At 34.8% G+C, this 10033-nt stretch overlaps 1 long non-coding RNA gene across 1 annotated transcript; it reads left to right on the top strand.

Moving 5' to 3' along the window:
* Window positions 1-7004: 7004 nt before the first annotated feature.
* On the top strand, window positions 7005-9820 carry LOC114273837 (uncharacterized). The gene is made up of 2 exons (XR_003633217.2): window positions 7005-7142; window positions 9504-9820. It is a non-coding gene; the product is annotated as an uncharacterized LOC114273837 (long non-coding RNA).
* Window positions 9821-10033: the final 213 nt, after the last annotated feature.

Here is a 10033-nt window from a genome sequence, read left to right as displayed (position 1 = left end):
TCTTTAATGGTTACCTTATTCAGTTCTTGGTAATCAATACAAAGATAAAGGGTGTCATCCTTTTTCTTAACAAATAAAACTCGTGCTTCCCATGGTGAAGTGCTCGGCCAAATAAAACTCTTATCCAACAACTCTTGTAATTGCACTTTTAACGCCTTAAGCTCAGCTAGGGCCATCCTATAGGGTGTTTTGGAGATAGGATGTGTTCCTGGTATAACATCAACAGTAAATTCTATCTCCCTATCCACTAAATGGCCAGGAAAATCATTCGGAAAAACATCGGGGAATTCATTAACAATTGGGATATCATGTAATTTGACACTTCTATTCAGATTAGATAGTACACTACACAAATAACCTTGATATCCTTTTTGGATCAACTTATAAGCTTTCATGGATGAAATCAAGTAAAGTGGGGATACTACCCCTTTACCCTGAAATGTAACCTCGGCTTGGTTTGGGGGTTTAAAAGTGGCACTTTTGGAAACACAATTAATGGATGCATGATTTGCTACTAACCAATACATTTTCAATAAACATTGAAATGAGCTATGTTCAACATCATCAAATCAACTAATAATTCAACATTCTCAATCAAAGCAACACATACTCTATAAATGGATGCAACAATCCTAGTTCTTCCACACAGATAACAAATAACCAATGGGTTCTAGTTCTCTATCTAACTTCTTGGCAAACTTAGCAGATACAAATGAATGTGTAGAACCCGAATCAATCAATATATATGCATCTTGAGTGCAAATAGGAAGTATACCTGACACTACTGTCTCGGCGCTTTGGGTGTCTCCTGGTACTAATGCAAAGACTCTACTCTGCCTCGTCTGCCCTTTCTCCAAATTGCCTTGTTGTGCAGAACCCGAGGTACTCCCATTTTTCTTACCAACTTTAGCCTTTGCCCTGGGACAATCCTTAGCACGATGACCCATCTCACCGCATTCAAAACATGCTCTAGATGCCCGATGACAAACCCCAAAATGTTACTTTTCGCAACTGGTGCATGTCGGTTGAGTGCCACTTTCCTCATTTGAGTTGCTTGAATTGTCCACATTTACTTTCTTCTTGGCATCAAACAGTGATCGGCGATTGTCATATTTCTACCTCTTTCTTTGATTCTCTCATGAACTCTGGTATCTGTTCAACTTAGCTTCTGCCAAGATGGCTTTGTCTAATACTCCAGCATAAGTCGGCATATTGATCATATTAACTCGATCTTGTGTAGGCCCACGAAACCCACTCTCAAACTTTCTAGCTTTTCTGTATTCAGTGTTTATAGTGTGAGGTGCATACCTAGCCAACTCGGTAAAAACATGATCATACTTGGCTACTGTTCTGTTACCCTATGTCAAAGTCTGGAATTTCGTGGTCTTGCGATCTCGAACACTAAGGGAAAAGTGCTTGTCATAAAATAACTCCAGAAATCTAGCCCAAGTTAAACCTGAATTACATTCTCGGATCATCATCCACCACCTACGAGCATCGTCATCTAGTGTGAATGCTGCCAATGACACCTTCTAGGTGTCAGTATTAGGAAAAATTTCAAACAACTTCTCCATTTCAAGAACCCATGCTTCTGCCTTCAACGGCTCTTTACCTCCATGAATCTCGGTGAATCCATCTTCTTAAATTCTTTGATCAAAGTTAACGTGCTGTCTCCATATAAAGTTGGCTACGGAGGCACTTGTGGTACTGGAGGAGGTAGAGGCGGACCTACATTTCAGCCGTTTGTCTGCTCGATCTGAGTAGAGGTAGTACTAGTGTTCTATTGCTTTGCTTGCCTTAACTCATGGGTCAAACCCCCTACCAACCTTTCTAATACGTCCAACCTATCCTCAGAATGATCTCGTCTAATTGGAGGTCTTTCCCTTCTCATGATGCTAGGAGTATGCAAAATGCGACTTTAAAACAAGATGGACAAATAGACAAGTAAACAAGCAGCATATAAACATGCCAAAATCATGCACACCTTGTCAAATAGCAAGCAATATAATGCACTCTTAACATCATTCTAAGGGAAATCCTATGCTCCATAGGACCAAGTGTGCGTGAATAAACATACTATAAGGAACTTGTGCTCTGATACCAATCTGTCACGACCCTATTTCACCCCTAGTAGAATGATGTCGTGATGGCCAATAATTTGAGATTACCAAAGGCTAACTTACCAAGATTCACACAACAGAGTATACATATGGGGACATACATGTGCAGAAGAAATAAATTTAAATCTAATTAGTCCATAAGAATTGTGCATAGATTAAATGAAATGACATAAATCTTAACATGGTTTTCTAATTTGAATACAAAAATAAGGTAAAGTAAATAATACATCTTGATCATAAGGCTTCTCAAGTCGAAACATACAAAAGAAATGAACCAAAAGCTAAGAAGCATAATCTTCAAGGTGCTACAAAAATAAGAACCAAAACATCTTCCACATAAAGCTTAGGCAGCACCACCTTCTTGCTCATCACCTACATATGTATAAGAGAGACAGGTGAGCTGAAAACTCAACGAATGATGTAAGTAATAAAGGTTTGAATGAAAGATATCTGAGATCTTTATCAAAACAATACATATCATAGCTTGTAGCAAATCATGGGATGAACCAAGTTCATCAATCAAAGTCTTTCAAAGCTTCTTGGGATGTTTACTAACATCTACATAATACAAAGGATGGCATTCAGGACAAAACAAAGGAATAATTGACCCAAAATCGATTAGACAAGCCCACCTGCCGAAACCGTCGGTGGCAAGGGAGATATCTCAAACGTGGGTGCTACATGTATTAACGTCCTCTAGCACGAAAGGACCTTCCAAGAATGTCATCAAAACAAAGAAAATACTTGATAAAAAGCTAATGGATAATCATTCATACTTGATCAAACACTTTTCTAAAACAAAGTAAAGTTTCATCAAAACATTATTATATAGCTTTATGTAGACACCCCATTTTTTACTACCCTTATGACTTGGACGTCATCGCTTGCACACCCAATGATGAGTGTGTATGCTTGTCAAGTGCTCGAAGTCCTCAGCGGAATGCCACAGCTTTGAGCCTTTCAAACCCAACACACATGTTGCCTTATTTTTGGACCAAAACCAGAGATTCTCAAGTCTATAACCTTTTGTGGCCTGCTGGCCCCTTCTATTGGCTGTCGGCCACCGCTTCTGGTTGCCAGTCACCATTAGTAGGCTCTCGGGCACCAATGTGTTTTGCAGATATTTTTCTACCAGCTGTGCCAGTTATTGGCACAGATGCATGCACCTTCCTACATGTGTATGTCTTGATGTTTCTAAGGGAGTTACTTGGTTTTCTATATATAGGAGGCTTCCCCTTCCATTATTAAGGTTGGAATTTTTAGAGCAAAAATTCTCTCTCTCTTTTTACAATTTTCTCTCTCTCTTGAAATTTCTTAACTTTTTGCAAGCTTTTGCCTATACACTTTTAACCAAACCTCTCCATCTTTGAGCTGAGGTACCTTTGAGACTTGTTTGAGCTCTTGAGGGTGTGCTTGTCTTGATTTGTTACCTAGAATTAGTTATTTTCTTCAAGAGGCACAAAGCTTTGCCTCTCATCTTGCTTTATTTACTCCTTTTCTTACTTTTTTTCAACTATTTTTGGGTTGTATAAACTCTGTATTTTTGGGTTGAAAGTTGGGTTTTAAGGCCAATAAAGGTTGAAGGGTGGTTCACCCTTCTTTACACCTTGCTCTCAAGGCTTTTACCCTTGTGTTTCCCACCTTTACACTATCTTTTTTTGAGCTTTTAAACACCGATTTTCAGAGTTATTTTAATGGCTAAAATGTTGTTTTGAAGTCCAAAATTGGAGGGGTTAGCCTCCTCTCCTTGTATCTTGCTTACTAGCCTAACATGATCTATGTTTTAGCTTATTAGCTATTTTTGTCTTAATTTCAGCATGTTTTAGGTCTTATTTAACACTATTTTAGAACAGTTTTTATGTGTTCACTGCATTTGAGCCTTATATCGCATGCTTGTATTTTAATTGTCCTCATAAGTTTGGTGTTTTATGCCTTAGACACCACCTTATTTGAGTTGATTGCATTTATTTAGTGCTTTTCTTACTTGTTCTCACCTTTAATCACCTTTGCAACCTCCCTCCTTTCTTGGCTTTTTCTTTTTTTTTTTTTGGCTTTGAAAGTGGTTTCAAACTATTTGTTTGTTTAAGCATGAGATTGTGGTGTCATTCTTAATGGTTTAATCCATTTGAGGATTCATTACCAACGGAATGATGTCTCTTTCATGCCCAAAGCAACACTTGGTTTGAGCCCTCTTTCCATTAGAGGACTTAAACTCACTTTTGGACTTAATTGATTAAAGAATTGGGAGGTAACTAAAATGGAGTAATAAAATTGGTGAATAAAAAGGTGCAAGATATTAATTTGGTTAGGGTTTAATGGGACATTAATTGAACCCTTGAGTCTTGAGTCATTTCATACTCATTAGTGATGAAAACGGTTCAAGATTCATTGTCAACTACTTCCCTTGATCTTTCATGATAGGGAGGTGGTTTTGAGAGTCTTGTTTTGTTTTATTCATTGAACTTGCACACTTGATTCATAAGCTATCATGCAATGAAATTGCATCCATTCGTAGTTTGTGAATCAAACTTACTACTCCTTTGAGCTATTGATAATAAGGAGATATGAGTTGTGCATACAAACCCTTGAGAATACCCTGTCCCTACTCTGTTTTCTCTTTGTTGTAGCAGGACAATCCAGTCATCAATGGCTAGCAGGCCACCTTCTGTGGCCGACAGACCATCATCAGTGGACGATAGGCCATCTGTCGGCCACCTGTGTAAAATCTAGCAGTGTACTTTTGAAGTGGAACAGAATTGGTCTCGAGGTGGAAAACAGTGCAAGTGTTCTACTGTGCAATAGAGGCATTTGGCACTTGAAACAGTGGCTTTTTCGGGTGGAAAGTCCGCGCATGCATGGGCATTCCTCGTTTCCCGAGGAGAAGTAATTAGAGTAGTTAATTTGGTAACTTTGTTTTGTAAATTAATTAGTTAGCTAATTTTGTCCTGTAATAATTAGTTAACTAGAATAGTTAATTAATTCGGTTTGCAATAATTAGTTAAGTAGTTTAGCTAAATTATTCATTTGGATTTGTAATAGTTAATTAATTAGCTTAGCTTTAATTGGTTAGATAGTTAGTTTATTCGGACCCTCCTACGTAAAGGCGCAAATGTTGTAGTAATGTCCATGTCTTCTAACCCCACGTCTTTCTCTCTTTTATTTACTAGCTCATAGTGGTTAGATTAGAGCAGCATGTTTTTGATTGGCATGCTTCATGTTTGTATCCACTTGTATTGCATGCATTGGGCTCGGTGCATCATTTTCATTGTCGTTTAAATACTTCTTTGAATACGTGCTTAAACTGCATGCTATCAAATTGATTCATATGCCATATTAATAGCCGAGCCTAGTAATTGCATATCGCATGTGTTGCATAGGCACATTGCATAGTTAGGACCATGCATTATTCTAACTTTTTCATCTTTTTTTTTTGTCTTGGAGTACTAAGTGAGCTTTCATTTTTGCTTTAGTATAATTGCATGCGTGTGATTGTTGCCATGTCTAGTATGCTTGCTATGAGGCTAATTGCTTAATTGATATATTTGCTTGAATGCTTGTAGATAAAGGATAATTGCTTGAATTGAAATAATTTGAGTAAATGTTCATATGCGATCACTTTTTCAAGTGATACATATTCGAAACAATTTTCAAAACAAAACATGAAATCAAGTGTTCTAATTCTTGCAGGTTTAGTCTATACTTGTATGTGTGCTCACCACATAGTAATGTTAGGTAATAGTCGAAACAAGAGCATATAATGTAGATAAGATTCATATCATGATTAGTTGAGGCCGATCTTTGATCTAGCGAGTGGGGGTGCTCAATTCATGACCTTCCCTTCTCATACCTAAGTTTCCGAGCTAAGACAATCTTGATGATGACGGACACGTGGCCTTTGGCATGAGTCATGGGTTTCCTAAATTTTCCAAAAAAAGAAAAAAAAAAATAGGTGGCAACTCTTTATCTGGCAAAGTAGTCCATTTTTGGCAATTTGATTCAAAATTGATTTTCCAAAAGATTTGTCGAATTTGGACTCTTTGGTGTTTATCTATTTCACGTTGCACTTGTGAGATTAGATTCAGAACAGCGGGAGTCCCATACTGTGACGACCCCGCCACATATAATAGTTTATATTTGGTTAATTAAGGAGATTTGGGATTTTAATTAGTTGTTATCCTAATTTAATTTGAGATTTATGAGAATTGTGAAATCTGATTCCTATATGATTCTATTAAAGATTATTTTGAAAATTTGGAATTAAGGGTCCAAATGGCTTAAGGAAGTGAAATTAAGAAGTTGAATTAATTTAATTACGGAGCCATTTGGGGGTTTAATTAAATATTCGATTCAGTTTAGTAAAATTGAGATTCGATTAATTAGGTCCGAATTGAAGTTAATTAAATTATGAGGATTGAGAATTGTGATTATTACGAATTAAATTTATTTATGGGGTGTCCAATTTGAATATATAAATTATTGATGGCAAATTGGAGTTTGATCAGAAATTGAAGGTCTAAATGATTTGGGAAATCAAAATTGATGATGACAATAAGTTTAATTTAATATTCGGAGCCTTTTGAGAGTTTGATTAAAAATTTGATTCAGATTGATAAATTTAAATATAATTAATTGGGCTATAAAAGAAGTCAAATTAGACTAATTAAATTAAGTGGGATTTGTGATTAGTCATGATTGATTTAATTATGTGTTAATCAAGATTTATTAAGACTAAGGGTTGCTTAATTAAATTAATTTTGATCATCATTAAATTGTAGAATAATCTAGAATTGAGGGTGTATTTGGAGATGGGTGTGCAGAGAAATCTATGTGTGTAGAGAAAGCTATGTGTGTATGTGTATAAGTGTGAACATAAGGAAAGAGAGTAGGCAACTTCTTCCTCTCTTTGTGCTGGGTAAAACCATGAGTCAAAGAGAGAGAGAAAGCTTTGCGCTGGTGGGTTTGAAGAAAATTGAAGAAAGGAAAATGCAAGATCATCAAGAAGCTATCAATTGAAGATTAAAGGTAGGGATTTCAATCTTGATTTTTGAAGAATTCATGTATTACACTTGAAATTAATGATGAGTTTGAATTGAATTTCATATAATTTGGAAGAAATTAGAAAACAAAGATGAAGAGATTAAGTTAGGTTCATGGTTATGGAAATTAATTATTTTGGGTTTGATGTTGTGATCTTGCATGAAATTAAGCCTCATTGTTACATGCCTGGGCAAACTCCACAAGATTAATACTTTAATTAAACATGCAATATAGATTCAAGGTTTTGAGATTTTAATTCATGTTTAAAAGGCTTATGGATTTGAATTTGGGTTCAATTTTGAGAATCATTCTTAAATTGAGTTCTATAAATTATACGCAACAAGAAATGTTTGAAGATTGGAACCATGCAGTGGAGTATATAAATGACTTTGAAGAAAAAGTTATAAAAATCATGAGTTCATGAAATTTGAGAGTTGATTTTGGAATTAAAGGAAGTTTTGGTTTTATTATGAAAACTAGGAATTTGTTTAATCCATGCATGTAATTGAATTTAAAAGTTTTATTCAATTTAAACACATTTTGGAACATCTATGATCATAAATTAAGTTTTTGATTAAAAATTGAGTTAAGTTGAATTTCTAAGAAATTAATTTGTGTAATTCATAATTAAGTTTGATTTTTGCTATTAATAATGAAATTGGGTTCTATTTTTACATACATCATGAAGTTTTCAAGAATTTTGAAAGTTTAATTCACATTTTAAAAATTTGTGGGCTTGATATAAAGAAAATGAATTAAATTTAAATCTGGGAAATTTGGGAATAAATAATAATTTATATTTGAGAATTAAAAATAAGTTTGATTTTGATTTAAATTTCTTACATGTAAATATTTTTTAAAGGGCTTTATAGCTTTAATTTATGTTTTATAAAACAAAGAACGATGAATGTTGGGATTATTATATTCATGAAATTATTGGTTTTAATCTTAATGATCAAAGAGATTTTTGTATTAGAAATTGGAGAATTAGTCACGGGTTCATCTTTATTAATAAAATTACATGTTTAAATTGGTTCATGCAAGAGTTTAAGTTTTGAAAATGCGTTTGGAAATTATTTTGTTAGTTTTGAAAGCACAAAAAATTTGTTGGCCGCTCGAGCGTTAAAGTCACCGTTCGAGCAAACATTAAGGCTAACCAGTATTTTTACAGAGTTTTGCAGATCGCTCGAGCGACCAAAGGTGCGCTTGAGCGGAGATCCTATTTTTAGCAATTTTTGACTAACTCTTTTAAGTGCCTATTTGCATCCTCATGACATTCTAAGTATTTTTAGGCACCAATTGGGCTCATATAGTCATGGAATAAGGTAGAAACACATAAAGAGAGTTGAATTAAAATGAGATAAATATTGAATGGTGCTTCTATTGTATCTTTGTTGTGTGATTTGTTTAGGTGGACGTCCCAGGCCTTATATCGACTTAACCTACTGTGAGCAGTAACTTTATAAAGATATATTCAAATTATATTTATTTTCAAATGATTACTATTTTCAAAATCGTTATGTGATTGATTGAATGGTTTATTGAAAAGTTATTTTGTAATGATGAATGAAGTTCACTTTTGAAATGTATTCGTGGCATCCTTTAGTGACACCCTTTCCTCGAGGAGATTAATACCAAGGCGATTGATTGAATGGTTTATTAAAAAGTTATTTTGTAATGATGAATGAAGTTCACTTTCGAAATGTATTTGTGGCATCCTTTAGTAAGACCCTTGCCTGGGGGAGATTAATACAAAGGCCATTGACCCTTGCCTGGGGAAGATTAATACCAAGGCCATTGACCCTTGCTTGGGGCAGATTAATACCAAGGCCATTGACCCTTGCCTGGGGGAGATTAATACCAAGGCCATTGACTTGCTTGAAGCACACAAAGATCTCTAGTGTTTGACCCTTCGTGGCCCATTGTTATTGAAATATTGTTACTTTATTGGATGTACCACGTAAATTGTCATTGAATGAGTATTGCTATTGGGATAACTTGGATCATTGAGAATTGAATTGAAATCGAAATTGTATTGAAAATGCTATCGAACAATGGTTTTATTATTGCAAAGGATTGATATGATAGCTAATTGAATTGATTTGCCTATTGAAATGGATTGTTTCAGGAAATGAAACATATGTTTTGATAAGGGATTTGATATGGAAAATGTTTTGTTATAAATTTGATATAATATGGAAAATGCCTTATTTTGAAAATGATTTAAGATTCATTTCAAAATTGTAGGACATGTTTTTCTACTATGTTGTCAAACTTCATTCATTTAACCTCTTTATTTTGTTACTACTCACTGGGCTTTAACTCACTATATATATGTATATGTAGGTGAGCAAACTAAGCAACAAGGATAGAGAAAGTCTTAGAGTCTACCCATGTCAGCTTTTTGAAGAGCTTCCAGAATAGAGCAAGTTAGGCTCGAGTAGGGCCAAGAAAATCAGCCCCTTAACTTTGTCAAAGCTTTGGATTTTGCTATGTCTTAATGTATATGTGTGTGAGATATATATAGGATTTGTATATGTATATAAATTATTATTGTGTTTAAATGTTTTAATTATTTAGGTCATGTATGCACAAACTCAAAGGATATTATTATTTTGTTTCACTTCCGCTTTAGGCCCCAATATAATTTAAATAATTTGAAATTTTATCTCTAAGGCTGAAGGTAATCTAGGATTGTTGGCCGGTCACGACGCTAAATCTATAGGGGCGGGTTTGGGTCGTGACAGATACTATAAGGCTTATTCGTCTTCTGAAATGGGGCACGAAAAAGACGAGCTACAGTTTTTGGTGACACTGTTAGGGACTTAGAGAACTTGACTCAAAATTAATGATATGAAATTTTATCTACACTCATA

The sequence above is a fragment of the Camellia sinensis genome, chromosome 7, assembly GCF_055761805.1.
Source record: "Camellia sinensis isolate YWXY chromosome 7, ASM5576180v1, whole genome shotgun sequence".
In the NCBI taxonomy this organism is placed as follows: domain Eukaryota; kingdom Viridiplantae; phylum Streptophyta; class Magnoliopsida; order Ericales; family Theaceae; genus Camellia; species Camellia sinensis.
Note: the sequence above shows the minus strand (reverse complement) of the source record. Positions and strands in the feature narration are given on the sequence as shown.